Here is a 23,205-nt window from a genome sequence, read left to right as displayed (position 1 = left end):
TCTGAAATAATCAGAGGGTATTAATTAGATTAGCAACAAGAATTCAGTGGGTGGAAAAGTGGGACAATCTGCTTACATTACACATGTCAGCACGTATGACTTCTGTGCTAATCCAAGGTGTCTGTTTTGACACTTCTTGGTGCTCCCTCAAGCTGACAGAAAAGTGCTGTGGGTGGAAAGAGGTGTACTTAATCTGTATTTCACTACTTACAGATCTCAATTAGAAGAGGGTAAAAAGTGTGTTAGACTGTGTACTAGTAGGCCCTGTGTGAAAAGGGCATTATACCTACAGAACCTCCTGTCTGAGAGGATAAAGTGAAATAGGAGGAGCTGTCTCTATTTGTTTGGTTTTAGGAGTTCTCAAGTAAGGCTGTCAATTATCAGCCTTATTCTTTGATCACACTCTTCTTTTCGTGTAGAAGCTGTCCTTTTTTTGAGTACACAAATGCTTAAAAAAACCCGAAAGCCCTACCTTGTTAGTACTATTATAATTCAAATAGTTTTCTTAGTAACTTTTTGTCTGCAGGTTGTTTTTATACATAGGTAATGTTTTTGAAAACTTGAACGAGTTCATGCAGTACTGGAGGAGAAGAGAGCAAGCCTGTGCAGGTGAATTTGAAAGAGCAGGTCTCTTTAGGACATGTGATGCACAAGCTTAGAGCTGTATGATGTGGTGTTACTGGCTGTTCTGGCTGCACTTATGGGCATCCCTTCAGCTGTCACTCTGCCTGATTCCCTCCTGTGAAGGAGTGCTCTTTGAGGATGTGCCTGACCATCAGCAGAGGACAATTTCAGTACATTTGTTGTTTTTCCACATTAACAGTTAGTACAGATGGTGCAGGTGCAGGATGTCACATTTGTGTATCTACATGGGGTGAGGAAGAAGATGAGTTTTCTCCTTGTCAGGTAGGGTGATGGAGAAGCAAAAATACTTTCCTCGATATACATTAAATATTGGAGCAGGGATGGATAACAGAACTGGAGAATGCCTCACTGCTATGTCCCTTTAGTTTACCAGTGGAAAAAAACCAACATAGAATGAATTAGTAAATCACTTCAATTAGGAATAGTTGGGGGAGGTTTTACTCATTTACCTTATCCCAGTATAAGGGTTTACCTTACACCTGGCAAATTTTATTTCTGAGTGCTTACAGTCCCTGTGTGTTGATGCAGTGTTTTTTTTGTTGTTTCTTTAGTATCAAGTAGTAATCTCTGAAAATGTGGTTTTCAAAGCACCTCTGTGTCTGTACTCAAACCACTTCTGAATTTATGCTGCTACTTCATGATGTATCTGAAAAAGCAGAATGGGTAAGATAAAGCTATCACATTTTCAAGGGAGTCAACACTTGGGAATGGATGGCTCTTACATTGAAGCAAGCTGCTCTTTTCCTATTGTTGGTATATCAGACAGACTGACAGGAATAGGTCTCTGCAGGTAGAACTGAGAGCAGGGTTTGGCTGCAAAGCCTGGATGACTGGGAAGGGAACAGGAGGGCAAGAACCTGTGTTGTAATTGCATAACTGACAGTTGAAAAAAGAGTGCTTTCAATTATGAACTAAAAAGTGCACAAGAAACACTGAGATAGTGATTCCTTTAATCCTACACTTTCAGTCACATGATGGGACAGGACCACACTTCGAGGCAATCTGATTTTCTTCTATAGATTTAGGATTCTTCCACAATTCCCTAATTGCTGTGGAATGTAATAACAACTAGGGCATTATCACTATATCTGGATTGTACAGCACTAAAATAGTTTGCATTTCTTTAGTCTCATTTACCATGGGGAATTTAGATGTAACCTGACTGGTGAACCTACATGATTAATATTCCTTTTTTTAGGCATGCAGAAATTGAGATGAACCAGACTGGTATTTTTTTTTTCCCCTCTACACTGTACAGCCTATAAAAGCCTGAGATTGGAATACATCCTTAAAGGGTTAATTGCTTTAACCCCTAAAGTGTTTCTACAGCTTGCACAAAAATCTTCATTCTCAGCTTCAGGGTCTTGGGCATACTCCAGAGAAATTAATAGAAGGAACTTCTTTAATGGTTCTTAACTTCTGTGTTCTTCTGTGTTCTTTGACACAGAATAGGTTTTCTCAGGCTTTCAATACACATTGCATTTCTAAGAAATGCATTCAAATATTTATACTGAGAACATACAAATCTCCTATTCCTGCTTTGTGAGTGGTTATTTGAGTGGTCAGGTCACAGTTCTAACACTCCTAGGATCTACTCCTACAGCTCATAGAATTCATACACTTCTTAGCTGCTGGTTTTGACTTCTGTCTTGTGCTGTAAGACAGCAAAAGATTTGAACTGAATCAAAATTTTCAAATCTACACAGATTATTTCTAAATACTACTTGATTGTGAGCAAAATATAGTAAATCTTTTTTGGTAGAATGTGGATCTTTACTTTCTCAGAATTGTCATCGGAGAAACATGTTGGCATTTCCTCTCCTCGGGGGGGATGAGGTTTACAATGTAAGTGGAAGTGTGTCCTGCTGACTACTTTAAAATGCTTCATTGTTAATATCTCTTTTTTTTTTTTTTTTTTTTTTTTCCTTTCAGAGAAACACATATAATACAACAGGGTGATTTAAATGGTAATTACCAGACAGTGGTATACAAAGAACTGAGTAAGAGGGTTGTGTGTGTGTGTGTGCTGAGTTTGGCTGGGATGGAGTTAATTTTCTTCATGGTATCCAGCACGGGGTTATGTTTGGATTTGTGCTGGCAACACTGTTAGTAACGCAGGGACTCAGCAGCTGTGTGGGGTTTAGTGGCTGGTTGGGGTTGAATCACAGCTCTGTGGGTTGAACTCTCTCTGGGAAGTTCTCTTACAGTGTTAAAGTGCAAGTCATGAGAAGCAAAATGATAGCCTCTCCCTTCCATAGAAATGTGCAAACAACTAGATAACCTGTGTTGATAGGTGGAGAAAAAAAATGACATAATTTTTGGTTTTTCTGTTTCCCAGCAGCGCAGTTTGCAATTTGCTCAATAGCTCACCGTGCATTATAACCCCAGAAGTGTAAAATCAGAGTCACACAGAAGTAGTTTTCTGTCTGATTTACCTGCTGAGAGCTCAGGACCCTGGAGGTATGGATATTTTGTGTTTCCTTCTCCCCCACTGTTACTCTGAAGGATGTGTACTGAAGTGCCCAGCTCATTGCCCATGATCTCTCAGCCATCTGATGACCCACCAACCTTGACCAGACTGGAATGGTTGTTCAACCATTTAACTGTGGGAGATAACATTAGTCCAAGTTCTTGGCCATTACTCCTCAGTTTCCAGGCCAGTGCATGTAGGCAAGATGAACCTATCACAGCTGTGGTTTAATGGGTAGAAACAATTAAGTAATTATAAATCAATGAGCTCTGTAACTCTGGTATTATAATAATTACATTTTAAAAGGCACTACTTAGTTACAATTCAGGAATTATTTACAGGCAATAATTAAGGTCAAACTGACTTCCTCCTGTTACACAGAGTATTTGTATGAGCAGCATGTCAAACTATAAATAATTAAAGGCAAACCTAATTGCCTAGTGTACTGAAGTGTGTCATTATCCTAGAGATTATGCTCTTGTGTCTATCACTGGTTATATTTTAAAGATAAAATATGTCTTTTTTAATAAAATGCAAATTGTCTTAATATGTTACTTTTTGGTTAGAATGGTATAATTTCCTTCAGGGTTTAAAGAACCCACAGGAAAGGGAATAAAGTAGCAGGAAAAAGTATGGCACATTCCATGTATGAAGCAATCCTATGAAGAAAGAATAGATGAGAAAAATTAGTGCAATCATTTTACAGGATTATTCCCCACAGTATATTTCCCAGTGCTTTGTCTGGTCTAGTTTGCAAAGATGCAAATGATGTTGGTTTTATTGCTTCCCTTAGGGAAGATTATTCCAGTCTAATAACACTCACAGTTAGGAAATTTTACTGATGTTCAAACTGTTTTTCTTTACCTGACTTTACCCCCATTGCTCCTAGTCATAAATTCCCACAGGCAATTCAGGATAGCTCCTCTCCTTCCTGGGTGTTCTGAGCCAAGCAATACACAGGCATTTCTTTTAATCTTTCATTGAAGTCTAGCTACACCATGGATGCTGCAGCCTTGGAGAGACTCCAGGCTTGAAGGGAGCCTCTGGTCACTGCCCTGTGTCCACATGAGTGTCTGTGCCTGGACACACCTGTGTGCAGAGATGGTTATTCCCAAAATTCTTACCTCATACAGGGCCCTTGTGGTACCCACTGACCCATCAAGCATTCTCTTGCAAATGGATTTCTCTTCCAGTTATCAGAAAAATCCCTTCCAAGGTAACCTCAAGGAAAGGTGAATTCATAGGATCAGCACAAAGGTGGGGAGGGGTCCCAGGAGGTCTCTGGCCTGACCTCCATCACACAGAATGGCAAACTATGAAAGCAGAGCATGTTTTAGAAGGTTTGCCCAGATGGGTCTCAGAAGCTCTCAAAACCATGTTCCCAGCCTTTCTCAGGGACCTGTTTAGACACTCCATTTTGTCACTGAAATACTTTTCCCTTTGCACACAGCCAGAAACTAATTTTGTACTTGGTAGTCCCCTAGGAATCATTTTATGTTTGAGCAGAAACAGCAGTCAAAAATTGTCTCATGAGCCTTGAAAGGTAGAACAGACTTCTCCAGTTTGGGCTCAGCAGGATGTTGTCAAGTTACCTTCCCTCTTTCTTTCCAGTTCATTGACAATTAGTTTAAATGTTAAACCTAGGGGTAAAAAATCTTTGCAGTAGCATCTTAACAAAGCTTGTGTTAAAACACAAAATGCTTGTGTTAAAACACTTCAAATTCAGCTGTATAATTATGAGAGTAATTTCATAAAATGTTGGTAAGTTTCTAATAAAATACTTCACATTACATGACCGTGGTTATCACAATGTGCAGTCTTTCTGCATTATTTGTATGGAGAGTGGAATTTCCTACAGGGAATGCTCTAATTTCCTGTCATGATATTGACATCAGGTGTCCTTGGAGACCTCTTCTAAGGGGATTTGCTTTCAGAGCCTGGTTTATGACAGTCTCTGTCACCAAACTTCCATTCCTGCTCAGTGCTCCTCTGTTTTCTCTGCATTTCTACTGCTCAACAGGAACTGAGCCTTTTCCTGCTCCATCTCACTAGAGCAAATTTCCATTGGCACTGGATAATTAGGCCACCTATTGGTTCCTTTCCCTGAAGTATATTGCTGTATGTCACCTGATTATCACCTGGGAATTGTGCTCCTCCCAGAGGGATGTGTCACTGATAAATGGACACCTGTCCTTTTTGCAACAGCAAGTGTAGTGCACATTTATTTGAACTTTTCTGTTTTAACTAGCAACCTCTAGCTCTCACAGTCTTTTGAAGACCCTGCCTCTTCTTGCTGTCCTCTATGTCACTTCCAGATACCATATTTATTGAAGTGGGATTATCAGTTCCATAAACTCAGTATTTTAGCTAAAGTCTTACACTGAGAGCAGATATTTCATGTGTGTGTCATGTTGCATTCTGCTGTAGGAGAGAGGTGGAAAGGATAATGCAACATAGTTCTTTGTGTAATGGAGAAGAAAAAGAGAATTTTAGTTAAAGAAACACTACACTTATATATAGGGTAGTTTGTGCAATACAGAATAGAAAAGGCTCATTGGTCCTAGAAGGCAACACCTCTTTGAAAACATGCTTTCTGTAAAACATCACATCTCCAGCAGGTGTTTAATCATTGTTATAATTTCTTATCCTTGAACCATCTAAGAAAGCTGCTTTCTTGGTTCTTACACTTGATCCCTTCTCAAGTTCTAATCTGTTTTTCTTCCAGTTTCTTGAGTTTTCTTATTGACAACTACAATAGTCAGCACTGTTTTCTGAGGCTGTTCTCCATATTTTATTCAGTTAAGGGTTTTGTGAAATACAGTTTTGTGCCCCATACACCAACAGAATAATTTGACTAAAATATAAATGTCACAGTACTTGTAGTGGGGAAAATAGACATTAGTTTAGGAACAGATATGTCTGTAAAGGGAACAAAATAGAATGTCTGCCTTATAAATTATTGCAAGGGAAAATGATATGTCTTTATGATAAAAAGTTTCCAAAACTCAAGGATGACGTATTTCATACAAAGGCTGCCTAGGAAACTGTTTCAAAAATAACAAAATGAAAGAGTTATGTTCTAAAGCAAATGTGTTTATTTTTAATTTAACAAAATATCAGGTTGACAATAAGATTCTTTTGTGGAGATGTACAGATACGCATAGAATCCAAAATAATAACTTAGGGATACTGGAATAGCCTTTAGCAAAAATATTTCAAAGGGGACAGGGTTTTCAAAAAACTTGGCTTTGTGTTAAGAACCAAATCAACTCACCATGTTCTAAAAGACTTGTGGCACACATGGCTTTGAGCACTTCTGAGAATTTGCCTATGGAGGTGGATCCTGAGCACTTGAAAAAATTATCCTTGAGCTCTTTGGAAAATCTGGCTACATTTTAGACAAATCCTGTTCTATGATCTCTTGCCCTTTGATATACCAAAGCTTCTCATTGCTATTTGATGAATTGCCTGCTGACAGATATTTATTAGTTTTTAGCTGACTTTAAAAAAATAAAGGGTGGAGAGGAATCCAGGATTTTGTGGAGAGGTGGCTGAACTATAGAGGGAAAATAAAACAGCCAGCCAAGCAATCAGTGAAATTCCTCAGTTTCTTGAGATGACCCAGAGTATGGTCAGAGTATGCCAGTATGGTCCAGCTCAGGCCTGGAGAGACTTTCTCACTCCAATCTCTAGTTGCATCGAGGTTTCAAGGATCTATTAATGTTAGTGAGAAATGTTTGCATAGCCTTTTCCACCAGCAAAGGGGAACAAAATACAGCAAAATTTTGTGCTGATGCAGAGAATGGTTAGACAGTTTGGAAAGTATTTTACAGGTAAGTACCATAACTAATCCCACTGCAGAATAAGCTTTTTTTCTGATTAAAGAAACAATGAGAACATGTGTAGTGGGATGTATCAAATATTTCACAAAAAGCTGGTTTTAAGTATGACCTACAATAGCTGTATTAATCTAATTTAGTCTAGCTAATTTATTATGGTTTCTGGATTATATTCCTGTTTTTCAGGTATACATTTTGACACAACACATCATGTCTATTTTCCATCCTGATAGTGCAAATGTTAACTTGGGAATTCTTTTCCAGCCTCCCACCCTCTGGAGAGCATCTAAAGTGAATGTACAGAATACATATCCTGTGTATTTAACTGACAATTAAAATCTTGTGGCTTTCCTGCATTTCTGAACATATACCAGACAAAATGTAATCTGGTGCAAATTCAGATTGGATCAGCAGGGATATCTTGGTTGGTCTGGGAGTGTCCTAAGTGAAACTGTCAGGCTACCTGCTGGATTATATCCCAAATGTTACGTGTGCAGAGGCTGATTCCTGCCAGACTGTCTGGAAGAGCATTGTTGAATTCTTTTTCATCCATGTATATTGAAATTGGCCGTTTTTCTGAATATATGCCTCCCTTGCTGTATTCACAGATGTTAAATTTACAAGAGCAGTAATTATTTACAGGACTGAGTAGTTAACTTGCTCTTGTTTCAAGTACCAGTGCTATCCTGACTAATCAGTATTTAATTCTGCATTCCACCTCTCTATTGAACTTTGGAAATACTTTTTGCTATCTATCAGATAATAGTATATAGTTGGCATTAGTTTAGATCTTATGTGGATGATTAATTCTCTGCTTTTCAGCATGGTGAGAGGGGTAGACTTCTTCAATGCATTTCTCAAAATTACGTTAAAGTAGTTTCTGAGCAATAGAAGTGGCAGAATTTATTGTGCCATGGGTGCAGTGATCCAAGCTACATGGTAGAAGACAACCTTAATGCTCTGTTTTGAGAAGTTATTTGTTTGCTTATTCCCCATAGCCTCTCTTCAAAGATTATCCAAGAGATGCTTAACTATAGCAGCAAGGTAAAGATATGATTGCATAATAGATATGGTTTAGAATGAGTTTTAATCTGTACTGAATCTTCTCACTAAATAATGAATGATATGTAGCTGATGGAAGAGATACTGGAGAGAAAGAGCAGCTGGTGTTTTGACTGATTCTATGATATTGTAATTATGTTTCTAAATCTGTGCCAGGTGCTTTAACAATTCTAGCAAGGATTTATTTTATGTGGATGTAAATAAATAGAGATTGTGGTTAATTTTCCTGTTTCCTGAAATAAGACTTTATAGGTGTCAGTGAAAACAATGTGATTGAGGCCTAGAAAAAATAGGAGACTTTAATTATTGGAACTGTGAAGCAACAATAATGGGGTTCTTGAGAGGTTGACTGGGTAGCAAGGGCTGATTTAGAGATGGTTTAGCAGGTCATTTTAGTCCACCAAAGGGTCTGTATTTGTCTCAGTAAACACATGAAAGCTAGGAAGTGACCAAACTTAGGGCATGAGCCCATGGTGCAGAAAATGACTGGAGCTAGCACGGGTACATATTGTATGGGTAAATCATCAACCTATTGGAAAATGACTTCAGATTGATGACAGAAGCTAAGCAGCAGGGAATACAGGGGGAGAATGAAAACAAACAGATTAGATGTAATTAAAGAGCAAGGGAGAAGAGATTTACATATAAATTTTTTGACTCACCTGCTTGAAAGCTTGACCAGCATCATGCTTCATTATTTAATACACTGAGCTACACCAGTGCAGGGAACCAAAGCAACAAATCTGGTCTGGATTTAAGTGTGTGGTTAAGGGTGACTGGCTGAGAGAAAGTTCCTGACTGGCAGCAGAGAGAGGCTCCTGCCAGGGATGGGGAGCAAATGAATGCAGAGCCAAACCTAGAGCAGCACCCACTGTGAGCCAGTGAGAGTGGGGCACAGGGGGCACAGAAGGGTTTCAGATGATAATAACACACACTTCAGATTTAGGAAATCTTAATTATTGTATTCTTAGGGGTTTAACTTGATTTAAATTTAGATATTTATTTTAATGCAATATAAGTCAGATAGCACTGGAATAAAATGTTCTTACTTACTCCCAAATAACTGTATTGAACACTGGTTGCCCCCACTGGAAGCATAGAAGTAAATGGGAAAGAAACAATCTTGTTGAACCCACAATGGAAAAGGCTTGAGATTTTTGTGAAATGTGGTCCATTTTTTATTTAACAAAATGGTTTTTCTTGTTTAAAATATCCTTTAAAGCCATATGAGATTATAACAAATCTCATAATATTCCATTTAAGTCTCTCTGACAATGGTTATTGTGCAATTTGCTTTTCAACATACAGTTATGCTCTCTGGACTTGAGCCCTACTGGAACATGACCAACCTCAGGATAAACAACAAAGAGAGGATGTAATTATATGTACTCACAGGAGATGAAAATTAAAACTGTTTTCCAGTTTATAGATGTCAAATGGGCTTGAGTCCATTAGAAAAATCATCTTTCACCATACATTATAGCAGTTAATTAATTTTAAAGTGAGGGATGGTCACCTCGTGCAACTTCTTAAGCAGTTGTGCTTCTTTTAATGATAAGCAAAAGTATTAAATCTTTTCCCTGCTGCAGTGCCTAGCAGAGGAAACCAGTCCCTGCCAAAACCCATAAAGCCTTCTGCCTTATCCTCCTCTAAATCCCTCCTCAAAACCTTTTTCTGCTGTGATGCTCATGAACCACTCCCATCAGTTAGGCAAGTAGTGAGCTGTAGTGAAGTCTGTTTGCTTTACAACTGTAAAGCAGCCTTTCCAATCCACTCCCACTTCGTTCATCTCTTTCATCCATTGCTTTTATCCTGCCTGATAAGAACCCTGTTAGATCTGTGATGCAGGAACTCTTTCTTATTATTGTTTGCAAAATACCTAATTAAATGGAGTCCTTTCATTTGGGGTTTCTAGGTGCAACTGTAATATAAACAGTAAATAATAATTCCATGAGATTATCATTATCTCTAACCCAAAAATCTCAAAATAAGACTTCATTAGTAAGTGATGTGCAGTGCACTGGGGTGCCACAACAGAACCTCAGCACCAGACAAATCCTGCCCACTAATGGAGGAATGTTAATAGATTTGTGGGACTGTGCATGTGTAAATCTGTACAGCTTGCTCTCAAAACACCATCCAGGCTAGGAAGTTAGAACAAAAAGTATTTCCATTGTAAGATATTTTATAGTATACAGCAAAATATTCTGTACATACTTAGGTCTGTCTTATTGGTTTTCTGGTTGACCACCTGTGCCCAAAGAGCCTTCCACATTATGGAGCTTAGGAATAAAGTGTAACCTGAGACTCCTCAAATGGGCAGCACAACAGCATATCTTGTCCTGCTCTGAAAAGTGTTTCATTACAGAAGTTAAACCTTGCAGGAGAGGTTACAGGTGAAAGTGCTGGGTCATTTCTGTGTGACTGGGCTTTTAGCATGTCAACATGGCTGTGATATTGGTAATTAAGTCAAAACTGGCAATGAAAATGAATACCCAGGGCATCACTAAGCCAGGAGGAGAACACTGTGTCTTTTGAGAAGTCTGTGTAACTGGTCATACCTGTTCTAAAATGAGTACATTCTTTGAAAAGCATTAAAGGAAACTGACCTTACCTTAGTGCCTAATCATAATAAATGACAGACTGAGTTAATTATTACTTGGCAATTCTTTATTTAAACATTGTACTAAGATTCATTTGCAGCATATTCTTTCATGCAGAACATAAAAGATGTAATTGTGTGCAGAGTGGGAGTGGTGTTTCACTAGGTCAGGTAAGGAATTATTCCTTTATATATTTGCCCTGTATGAAAAATACATTAATGCTGTGCATGAGTATCCCAGTTTTAGGGATTACTTCTAATAATTGTTTGAACAAATTGAAGACAGACACTTTCCTAATGCTTGGGTGTCACTTTTCTTCTTAAATTGTAGAAGGGAGCAAGATACTGATGTGTTTGCACAGTGCAGCAGAAACTAGGTAAACCCTTCAACACCCAGTCTTCATCCTTCCCCACCCCATATATCAGTATTTCTAAATTAGCTGGCCTGATCACTCCATCTCACAGACATTGCTCCCAGGCCATTGATAAGCCATCTCCAGGTATAAAACAAAGTCATTTTTGCTGAACTTTTATGCTCTGAAAATGAGTTTCTGCCTTAAGATACCTGCAACTGGATCACTTTTCTGACCCAAATCATATGTGCAGCATTTGTAGGCATCCCACATGTGTAGTTGTTGCACCAAGAAATGTTTGTGAATTAACAGAGGTATAGGATATGTGGAATGAGATGTAAGCAAATAAAAGCAGAAGTCACGTTGGAAAACATTAATGTAATTTTCTGAAAATAATTCAGCATCATGAGATAGGGGGAGTACTAGCAAATGCTCTAGGGTTTTCTTCTTCAAAGCAGGATTCTTCTTTTTATTTAACCATCCTCTTGCCCCCTTCCCCAGCTCTCCCACCCTCCAAATAACAAGCTTCAGCTCCCTCCCCCATCCCCCCAAAATAAAGACTAAAAGACAACCCTCTAAAAACTCCTGAACCTGACTTCCCTGGGTAACCACCAGGTTTCTATAAAAATCAATAAGATCCTGTTAAGACTGAGATAAATCAATGCCAAACTTGTAAATAATTCTCAGCCAGGCATGGAAGATTTCTTCCAGCTCATTGCTCCTCAAAACTCCTGCCTTGTCTCCCATCTTTAGACACTCTTCCTACAGGTCACATCCATATTTCGAGCTCAAAGCCCTTGGCCATCCCCTACCTTGGGAACTGATGGCAAGCTGGTGGCATCTCCCTGTTTTGATGCTTGTTTTTAGCATAGCTTGAAGCTTACCATGCATGAGGAAGGGTGAATGAGCTGAGTCAACATCAACAGCAAGGTTAAGAATGAAAGTCAAACCCAATCTCTTCAGTCATGGCTGGCTGGTGTTTGTTAGTAGGACCTGGGCTGCTACAGGTGAATTAGAGAGCACCAACAAAAGCCTAGACTCCATTCAACTTCTGAAGTTTCCATAGAGAGGGAAAAGGAAGAAAAGTAATTGCCTTTGCTTCAGGGGATCAGGAGTGATGTAGCTGCACTACAAGCTCAGAAATAAACTGTGAAAGTCATCTCTGGACATGCTGTGGGAGACTGGAACCACAAATCTGCTAACAGACACTTTAATTAGTGCTAAAGTTACTGGCCCTCAGGGCAACTTCCTTTAGTAGCCCTTCTCTGCAAGTACTTTGGGTTCACCTACTCAGCTCTCTGGGAGTCTCTGCACTGTGCAGCTCTCATCTCAGGAGGGTCCAAGATGTGTGGCTATATCACAGAAGAATGCAACCAATTACAGAGGAAGGAAACTTGTTTTTCCAGCATGGGGAAAAAGGATGGTGTGCCACAGAGTGCTCATTGTTTCATCACAGAGCCACTGTTTTTTCTGTTATCAAATACTTCCATAAAGTAAATGTTTTTCTAAGCTCTACTATTTTTCTGCCCTTTAGATTCTCTTGTTCTAAGTTCTTCACCCTATATTTTTCCTAGTATTTTCTTCATGTGTTTCTTAATGTCCCCTTGGCATCTAAAGTCTTTGTCCTATTTGACTTTTCCAATAGACTTCCTTTATCCTTCTTTCTTTTTCTTTTTTTTTTTTTCTTTATTCTCTCATCCATCTTCTTCTCCCTTTCCCCCAGTATTTTACTTATTCATTAATTGCACTTAAGCAGCCTCAGTTGACCACAAGTGACCTTCTACCACGAGGGCATGTTACACTGGTCACAATCTACAAAGCATAGCAGAAAGGAATTTTATCCTCTTTTCACAGATAAGGAAAACATGGCCAGACAATGTATTGACCTAACCCATGAAAGGAAACCAGATACTTTTGAGGTTGAGAATAGAATTAGAATAGAAATAGGAATAGAATAGAATAGAATAGAATAGAATAGAATAGAATAGAATAGAATAGAATAGAATAGAATAGAATAGAATAGAATAGAATAGAATAGAATAGAATATTGCAGTTGGAAGGGACCTACAGTGATCATCTAGTCTAACTGCCAGACCACTTTCAGGGCTGACCAGAAGTTTAAACCTGTTGTTAGGGAAAGTGCCTGTATTATTAGGGAAATCCCAAATGCCTCTGAAATACTGTCAGGTTTGGGGGGGCACTGATCAACTCTTTAGAAAGCCTGTTCCAGTATTTGAGCACCCTCTCAGTAAAGAAATGCTTTGCAGTGTCAAGTAAGGGTTTCTCTCCCCTGACACAGCTTTGAACCTGTCCCATCTGTCCTATCCCTCAACACCAAAGAGAACAAATCAGCACCTGCCTCTCACTTCCCCTTTTAAGAAGATGTAAAGACCAAGTAAGGCACAGCTCAGCTTCCTTTTCTCCCCACTAGACAAAACCAAAGGCTTAGCCTTCTTGCTATAGGACATTCCTTTCAGCCTTTTCATCAGATTTTGTGCCCTTCTCTGGACACATCCCAGTACTTTCACATCCATCTTAAATTGTGGGTCCCAGAACTGCCCACAGTGAGCAAAGTGAGGCTGCACCAAAGCTGAATACCTGATGACCTGATGGCCTGATGACCTCTTCTGACCATCTAGGGATGCTTTTTGATGCACCCCAGGATGGAATTTGCCCTCTGGGCTGTCAGGGCACACTGCTGACTTCTGCTGAGCTGCTGCCAACCAGCACCCCCAGATCCCTGCTGCTCTCCAGCCACTCCTGTCCAGTTATACTGGTGCTCAGCATTCCTCCATCCCAGGTGCAGAATCCAGCATTTGTACTTGATAAATCTCATTCCATTAATGGTAGCCTAATGCTCCTGTCTGTCCAGATCCCTCTGCAAGGCCTCTTGTCCTTCCAGCCAGCCAACAGCATCTCCAGTCTGGTGGTGCCAGCAAACTTGCTACAGATGCATCCAACTCCTGCATCCAGACCATTGATACCAATGTGGAGCAAGACTGTCCCTGGAGCTGAGCCCCAAGGAATGCTGCTGGTGAACTGCTGCCAGGCAGATGCAGCCCCATTCACTACAACCCTCTGGGCCCTGCCCTTCAGCCAGATGTTGTCCCAGCACTGCTCTCCCCACAGCTGGACAACTTGTCCAGAAGGATACTGTGAGGGACGGTTTCAAAAGCCTTTGGAAAATCCAGAAAAACAGATTGTTCACCAGTCCCACTCATACAAGGCTATCAGTACTTTTTTTTTAACCACACCCTCTATGTACACTTTGTTTTCTCTTTTGTACCTTTCCAGAGTGAACAGTACTAACACCTGGCCCCTTTGCTGAGTGGATACATTTCCACCCATTCAGTAGCAATGATCTCAGGTTACAGGATGTTTCATCAAGTGCAGAACACCTGGATTGCATAACTCAGGCAAGCTGAACAGTACACCCATCTTGAAATAACACTAGACACACAAGTTAATTGCACAGTTGCTGTGGAAAAAAACTCCACTAAAATTAATTATTTGGTCATAAGTATTCTGTGACTCTATCAGCAATGGCAGTAACTTGCATGTTTAACTTAAGATAACATGTTCAGTGGTTACTCTTTTCCAGTCATCATGTAACTGACTGGTATTTAAACATTTTTAAATTACATTTTGGAAGAATGTTTGCACAAAAAATCCCAAGTTAACACAGCAAGAAAATGTTACTCCCACTACCTCCCTAAACATTACTGACAACTTTTATCATAACTTATTTAAAAATAAATGGAAAAAAATAGAGTCGGTACCCTTAATTTTACCCATGTACTGCTGCAGGGCAATGGGGAAAAAAGGAGGAAAAAAAGAGGTATTTGATTGACATGTATAAACGAAGATCAAACAGTCCTTCTAGATTTGTTGTCCTCGTGTGGCAAATGATTTGGTTGAGGACAGGTTTTTTGAGTTACACGTTGAAATTTATGCTCTATCTCATTTACAAAGCAAAAGAACTATTGTCCTTTTACTCTGGGTGACATTAACTCTCCAAACCTCAACTTCTAGTTCTGAGAGCAAGATAGAATCAGCTTCATTTAATGGGAGTGGAAATGAAATATCTAATAGATCTAATTAGATTTGAAGTTTCTAACATGGAAATGAATATTTGGCTGATAAGAGAATTTGATCTTTAGGCTTTCTAAAAATTAAAGAAAGGATCGTATTTTGTCAGTTCTCTCAAAAGAAGTTTGGAATGAGTAGGTTCTCTCAGGGGATTTTAGCATTTATGGTTGTACATTAACAGAAAGAAGTTCTTTCAGGGTCACCATCAGAATAAAGTAGGGTATAAATAAGTGGTTGTTTATTCAAATCCTAAATGACTGTTTGTATTCCAAGAAAATACTTACCAGTATTAAACTGCTTATTTTGGATTAGAAGACTCTACCAGTTACAGTGATGCTGTTACACAGGTGTAACAATCCCTCTTCCTTTCATACACACAAAGGGGCTTTTTCTGCTTTTATTTCTGATGAACTTAACCCCTTTCTAGCCAGAACAATGCAGCATTTAACACTGTAACATTCCCACATTCACAAAGGCACCATACACCTGTGTTACTGCATTATCTTGAAAGTGCATTTACTCACTTTCACATGTCAGCAGTTGAATTGGGCCTGACATCTTTTTTCCTGGGTGTCTGGAAGATTGGAGATCAGTGTCTTGAGTGCTAATGTAATACAGAGATCTTGCAGGAATAGTATCTACTGGAAGTTCACAGCAGCTGTTTTTCAGTCTGTATTTTGTTAAGATGCTTCATTATTAATGGAAATTCTAAGGGAGTTGTTATCCCATATTAACACATAACAAGAGATTTCAATCTATTATTGAGTCATAATAGCTACTGGCACAGTGTTTTTTTGAGTAGTAACTGGTTGGAGAGCAACTTCTGGACATGTTCCTGCAGCAACACCCACTCTTCTAGGGAAAAGGATTATCAATGCAAATTACAGGGGTGTGTTTATTAAAGGTTACTAATTTGAAAAATGAAAAATTTGCTGAGATGAATGATTGGACCAAAGGAAGATTATAAGAAACATGGAAAGCAAAAGAGGTTTTTGTTGAAAGGGTGGCCTGGAATTTGTAATTGCTCATTTCTTTAGTTTTATTCTAAAGTGCCTATTCAAACCTTCATTTCAAGATCAAGGACTTTTCTCAAGCTTCTTAAGATATTTGTATTAGAGATATGTTATCCATAGGTTCTTTTCCTTGTCATCTAAATTTCTTCTCGAACTGTGTACAATAGTCAAAAGCCTTGAATAACCAAGCACATACATCAAACCTAAACCCTTTCAGGAACCAAAATCTTGATATGTCTTTGGAGGGGGTGTGAGCTTATCTGGGTCAGGCTCTGAATGAAATGTTTTTTGTAACTGACACAGAAAAGAAGCTTTTACAATTCCATTTTATATAAATGACATTCAAAAATCTCCAGTACAGAGTGCACTGTGATTCCTTCTGCTGCTGGAGGGTCTTCATACCTGCATCTCCCATACGAAAGCTTTCCTGAGTGACAGTCCTTTAGCTTCCTTCTGCTTGCTCATCTTCCTCTAGCTCAAGCTAAAAACCCCAACACAACAAGCAGGACAGAGATTCAAGCATCTATCTATGAACTAAAGACAGAATAGAATTCAAGACTCCCCTGTCCCATATAAATGAACTGCTGGTTGCTTGAGGTTTCATTGGTACCCACTGCTCTCTCCTTCTGAGCCAGTGAATAATTCCACAGCATTTTCAGCCAAAAGGAATGAGAATACTCCCACCAAATTTAGAATAACTAAAGTTTTAGCTCTCCTCCTGAGATGAGAGAAACTTGGTTGTACCTCCTCATTACAAAAGGGTATACCAGGTTTTCATAATTCTGAATAACTGCCTTGGATACAACTTGATGGAACTGATACTTCCTTCTCCTCAGGAAAAACAAAATCCCTGGTTACATTTTATTCAAAGACAGTGCTTAGTCATCCACCTTTAGGAATGGATTCTAGGTTGAGATTTCTCAAATAGGAGGAGGCTGCTATTCTGCTCTGTTCAGTCTAACACCCAGATATGGCTCAAGATTAAAGACCTACTGTGGCTTGTGTTGTGTGCTACTGGTTCCTCATTTTACTTCACATACAGCTTGCATTTTAAAAACGTAAATTTTCTTCTACCTTTGAATGCAAAATTTTTACAAGGCAGTTCATTACAGGTATCAGAAACGTACCTCCTTTTTTTGGATAGCACTTTCAAGCTATAAATGCTTGAAAAATGTGTAAGGAAGCATCTGAAGCATCCTGATTCTCTTCCCTAGCTCACCAGGGAAGAGGCTTAGTCTGGGATTAAAGCACAACAGGAACTTAGAGTTCCTCTAAGAAGTCAAGCGTTGAAGTTATAGCTTGGAGAAGGATATTGTGATTTCATACTGCTCTTGTGCTCTTGAAGATGAATTAACTAAATATTTTAGGTAATCTTAAGAGCCTGTTTGAGTTGTAGAAGCTAATTCCCAAGGATATCTGCAAATCCTGAGGAAGTGTCATATCTCCTGTTCCTGAAATCACTGTGCTCAGCCCCTCAAGGAGGGCATGCAAGGAAGTTTTCACTTGCTTACATTATTCTTTATCCTGGTGAAGTTATCTCTGGCCTGGTCTAAACCTTTTAAATGTTTTAGTTTTTACAGTCAATATAAAAGGCATAGAAATATGTGATAATTTTCTCTATAGGTGGAATTAGTGCATCTAAATAATTACTTATATCCAAAAGTACATTTTCAGTGCAGAGGTGGCAAGATATAAAAATACAGCTTATGAAACTATCCTGACTTTAACCTTTCCTAGATATAATCCTGCTGTATTACTTTGATTTTTGGGGGTTTTAACACTAATTACTTATGGCTTTTAGCATGCCCCTTCCTGTTCATCTGTACCCTACTCCTTTCTTCAGGAATCTTGTGCTCATGGTGGAATTTTTTTACCATGTATGAATATTTTGTACTCCTAAGGCAATTCTCATGTGTGGGAACTTCTTCTATGAAGAAATCTTTGTAAAACTGTCCCCAGTGTTGTTAGGATCAATTCTGGATATAGTATGAGGGGAAAAAAAATCAGAGACCAGTGAAGATGGGTAAAGCAGATTGGAAAACTGCAGAGCCTTGGAGGATTTCTAGAAGTGAAGCTTTGAATGGCCTGTCATTAATAATAAAGGAAAAAAGCAAAGTAGGTTCAGAATTTTTTCCCCCCCCTCACAGATTAAGCCTTCTGATAAATTTCTTCATATTGATTTCTGCACAGATTTCCAAATGCACAGAAAGATAATAAGGGAACGCTCACGTCTTGCATAATGCTGCATATGGCATAATGCCACAATTTTGGTCTCAGTGTTTCAGCTTGGGAACCTTTCTTAAGATAGAGTTAAACATAGGCTATCTTTTATGGAGAGACATTAAATACAGCTGGGATGACTGTCTTCAGTTGTCTCCCTATGGGAACAGGTTGCAATGTATTGTCATTTCATTTTCTTTGGTAATTCCTTTTGTGCAATGTGGGTTTTGAGTTACACCAAGGGTTACACTCAGGTTACACTTATTGTCTACTTGATCAGCCTTTGTTCTCTTCTGGTTTGAATGGAATTAGTTCCTAATTTTCAGTATTGGATAGTTTTGCTTTTACCTTTTCAAAAATTTAGTAGGAATCTCTGCTGTATGAACCACTTAAAAAGTCAAGACCTTCTTTTTCATATATAGCAATCTTCCTTACTGAGAAGTTTCAAGCAGGACAATATATCTTAATGTAGGTTACTATTTAACTCTCTTATTAATAATATTGAAATATTCAGGCTACTAGAGCTGTGCTGTTTTAATCATAGTTATAGTAAATCATGGTACAATTTTCTAGTAGAGTGGAAGTGTTTTATTGGTGTTTAAACTGAAATGGACAGTGATCATCATGCTATTTGTTTACCTGTGCTTATCTGCTAATGTTGCTACCACTGCTACTAGGTGCTTTTTCATTTAGGTGTCTGAGACCTTAATTATATTTTCTCTTCTTGCCTTTCCTACAATTGAATAATTTGTTATCATAATGTGTGCTCTTTCCTCACTTGAAGCATTACTCCCCTCTTGTGCTATGGCTGGAGGCTTGGTAGCCTGAGCTGTCCCTGAAATGCCACTGAATGGGTTCTCCTCCCTCAGCTGCTTTTCAGAAACAGCAGCTTCCCTCTTGCTACACCTACACATCTCTTTGGATCCCCATTTGTTTCAACCATTTTAAGCAAGCATGACAGCAGCCTTGGGATTTTTTCCCTTTTTTTTTTTTTTTTTTTTTTTTTTACCCTGGCAGTTGAACTTCTGGGTTCAAATAACTTATCCAAGCAGAGCAAAAAAAACCCGAAAAAACCCCAACCTTTCGGGTACCACTACAGCACTCTAGCCACAAGCCTCTAAGCATGTAGGAAGTACTAGGTAGAAAGTGTGACAAATTCTTTACTTTGACAGTGAGATTCTCCAAATAAAACTACAAGCATGCACCTGAATTTAAAATGGAAATCAGGAACCTCCAGCCCTAAGTATTAATCTGTTCAGAAACAGCACTGGTAGGTGCCTTGATTTTTCATAGCTAATGTACTTTCTTTTGAGGCCCTTCTGCTAAACTCCTTTGTGGGCACTTCTTTATTTATATACGAGTTGAAAAAAGGACCTGCATTAAGAAATCTCATTGGTTTTGCCTATGCTTTTCATAGGTGTAGTTCTGATCCCCTGTTTTTGTGGTGCATGCAATATTTCTGAAGTTATCATAACCTGAAGGCGAGGGCATCAAATAAAATGATGACCCAAGAAGATGCTGCAGCTTGATTTTGAACACGTGACAGAAGTCATAAAAGGAATAATTTTTTTATTGTATTAATTAAGTTGCAGGGACTGTTAAGTTAAACTTAAAATAACCCTTTTAAAAGTTGTTGAGGATAATGAATTACCCAGGAGGAGTTAGAGCCTGCTGCTGCCAACTAAAGTGCTTGGAGACTTGAGATAGAAGTGAATGATAAGAAGCAGCTTTCATGCATTCAAATAAATTACATGTTGGGCTTGGCTTAATCCTGGCAGCAGAATGATCTCAGGGGTTTTCCCTACATTATCTTGGACTATGATTATGCAAATATCCTTTTAATGTAGCGACTCTTTAACAGGAAATTAGTCTCATACTTGCTCATATGCTCTTGCAATCAACAGACACTTGCTTGCAAAATCCTAGTGTGTCTGAGATACAAAAGGCACATTAACTGTTTTAAGTACCAAAATTTTGCAAACAGACAATAACAGGACATGCCCAGATGTGTCAGGGATGTAGCAGATGAATCAGGAAAGAGATGTTTGCTAACACAAAAATATTCCTGGGTTTGAAAGTTCAACCAGAATGCAAATGGTACTAAGTTTACATTTGGTTTCAAAGATTATAAGGAAAACACCAGAAGGAAGAAAATCTTACAGAAAAGCAGGATTAAAATGGAATAGAACACGGAAATGAGACAAAATATAAAGACAAAAGAAATGGAATAATTTGTGTTAAGTGCCCAGCATCCTGCTGAGCCCAGGTAATGCACAGTCATCATTCACACATATTCCTTACTGCAGTGCTCTCAGGAACTGCCCTGAATGGGGACTGTGAGGGTAACTGCTTTTTCTGGAAAAGAGGAGCTAAAAAAGGACATTACAAAACAGAGAGCTGGTATCCTTCAGGAAAGGAGAAATTGGAGTCACAAAAACTGTGCTGTGTTACTTTTGGTAGTCTTAAAGTACATTTGAGTAAGCAGGACAGCTCAGTTCCTGATTTCTCAGGTTTGTAAATTCCTTCCAGGTGAAATCAAGTTATGTAACCTTTTTCTTAACTTGAGAGACTACAAGTTTCTAGTATGGAAAAAAATTACCAATTCAGTATTTGATATCAAACTAGGATACAGCAGTGGTACAGTGGCAGCTCGTAATCAAGGTGACCCCCTCTGTTTTCTTTTTTCTTTTTTACCCCTGATTGAGATAAAGACAACTACATCCCTGAAGTTAAGAGGGGAGCCTATCAAAATTAATCCCCTGACTATCCAATGGGATTTAGGGTAGTATCTGATTTATTCAAGGTCTTTTGAAACTCCCATCAAAGTGAACTGTTCAAGGCATGACCTTAAGGTAACAGTTCAATCAGCCACAAAATCTAGACATCCAGGTATTTGTTTTAAATATAAGACCTATTCTTTCTTCTATATCCAGTGTATTCTGTTTGTAATAACCAGAAATTATCATTAGAGAAATTGAAGCTAATCTGAGGCTCATTAAGGAGCGAGAATTTATGCTCAACTACTTAAATAATAATCCTGTTGATCTGGTTTCTGGAGATTAACCTGTAATTTTATCTGTTGCAGATGGGAGAAATTTGCTAGTCCAACAGCACAGCATCTTAGAATTAAAAAGCTCAACACACTTATGTAAGTACAGAGAGTGTCTGTCAATGCTACTCAGAGTGTATGAACTTCCATGATTGCCCATCTGGACAAAGATGCTCAATCCATTTTATGTACTGAGCATTAGGCAGTCACTGATTTTCTTTCCAGCAAAAACTAGAAAATGCTAGATGAAGTCTGAAGACTATAGAAAAATTTATTAATTTAATATCTGGATTTGGTTTTGATTTCAATAGATTAAAATCCTAAGAAATAGGCAATGGCTGTGGTCCCACTAGAGGTTTCACCTCCACAATAATTTTGCAATGGTCCAGTCAGTATATGCTGAAATTGTTGTGCTCATATTCAGCAGAAATACAATTCTGTGCTAAACAAGTCAACCAAAATCCAGATTTTGTTTACCATCTAGTATATGCAGCAAAACCTTCAGCAGTACCAGGAAAAATGCCTGAGAGCTCTTTTTCAGACTCAGGGACTTAGAAATTCACTCTTTTAAAAATCAGGTCAGGTAGTATTCTTCTGCAATAACATTAAGCCTTTAACACTAAGCTGACTTGAAATTTAAGCAAAGGTCCAGACCCATGAAGGCTTAGATTAGTTGGTAGCAAAGTGCAATCACAGGCTCCTCCACACACTGTTACAAGTCTGTCTCAGCTCAGAGGGCTGTCCTTGGACACAACTTGGTTCTCTAAGGCACAACTTCTGTTTCACCTAACAGGTAGGAAAAACAAAACAAAAAATAAACCAAAACCTGCAAGGGTTCGCCTCCCCTTAAAACAAAACTTAAATACAAAGTATCTTGAAAACTGAAGCATTTTCAGAGGTTTTTAAACTATTTTGAAATCAAGAAGGATTAATATCAAACTATGTATTTTCTTCTACTCCTCAGTGTGAGAGTAATCCATCTAGAGTGTTCCAGGTGTCCTTTTCCCAATTTGCCATCTTCTGTAAAATAGCAAAAAATTGTCACAAACCTGTTTGGCAAAATGTGTGGCAAAAAAAAAATTTAGAGGAAGGATACTGGTTTATTTGCAATGTCCCACTAGTCAGTGGGCTTTTTTAATGTTAATTTTTAAATTATAATTTCAAAGTTGAAGAGGATGCCAATTGTTCAAGCATTACAGCATTCATGACAGAATATATTACTGGCATCATAACTGCTTACGGTAAGTTAAGCATTCTATCTCTTTAACATTTCAAGATCCTGTATTCTGCAGTTTTATTTCCTTCTTGGAAAGCAAGCAGGATGTTTGCTAGGATGTTACTTTTATTGAGAAACGTTGGAACTTACTTAGCTTTTTGGATGAGCCATTTAAATGGGAATTATGTCATTTTGCCATAAGCCTATCTGGTGATACTAAACCTAGATAATCAGCTTCGATGGAGATCAAGTTTTTGCTGCAAACATAGAGAAAAATACCTAGCTGGCTTATAAGCCTACTATTCATATCAGGAAAAGAGATAGACTGAAAAATTATGTGAGTTAAGAAGCTTTGAATCATATGAGATATTTTCCTATTTTTGTTTTACAAAAATAAGAGCTGAAGTGCAAGAGCTCTCTGAGTACTTCAGGAAACAGAAATAATTTCACATGGTTATGAAGCCACCAGAGTTGTAAAGGCAATACTTTCTTTGATGAGAAGACATGAGAAGGGTGCATTTTACTCATTTCCAAATCATTGAATGAAACTCTGAGCATCTAGGAATCCTGTATGAAAGAACTTAACTACTGCTGTAAAAATGTGATGATTTTCAGATTTTAAAAAGGCTACAGAGTGGCAAATTTTA

At 38.4% G+C, this 23,205-nt stretch overlaps 1 long non-coding RNA gene across 1 annotated transcript in view; it reads left to right on the top strand.

Moving 5' to 3' along the window:
* LOC306803602 overlaps positions 1-22,386 on the top strand; it is a 43,338-nt gene extending 20,952 nt beyond the window's left edge. The window contains exons 2-3 of the long non-coding RNA XR_013774647.1: positions 19,466-19,563; positions 21,379-22,386. This is a non-coding gene — a long non-coding RNA (uncharacterized lncRNA). The remainder of the gene's footprint in view (positions 1-19,465; positions 19,564-21,378) is intronic.
* The last annotated feature ends 819 nt before the right edge of the window (positions 22,387-23,205 follow it).

This window comes from Erithacus rubecula, assembly GCF_903797595.1.
Source record: "Erithacus rubecula genome assembly, chromosome: 6".
NCBI classification, from domain to species: Eukaryota; Metazoa; Chordata; class Aves; order Passeriformes; family Muscicapidae; genus Erithacus; species Erithacus rubecula.
This window is presented reverse-complemented; position numbering and strand designations above follow the sequence as displayed.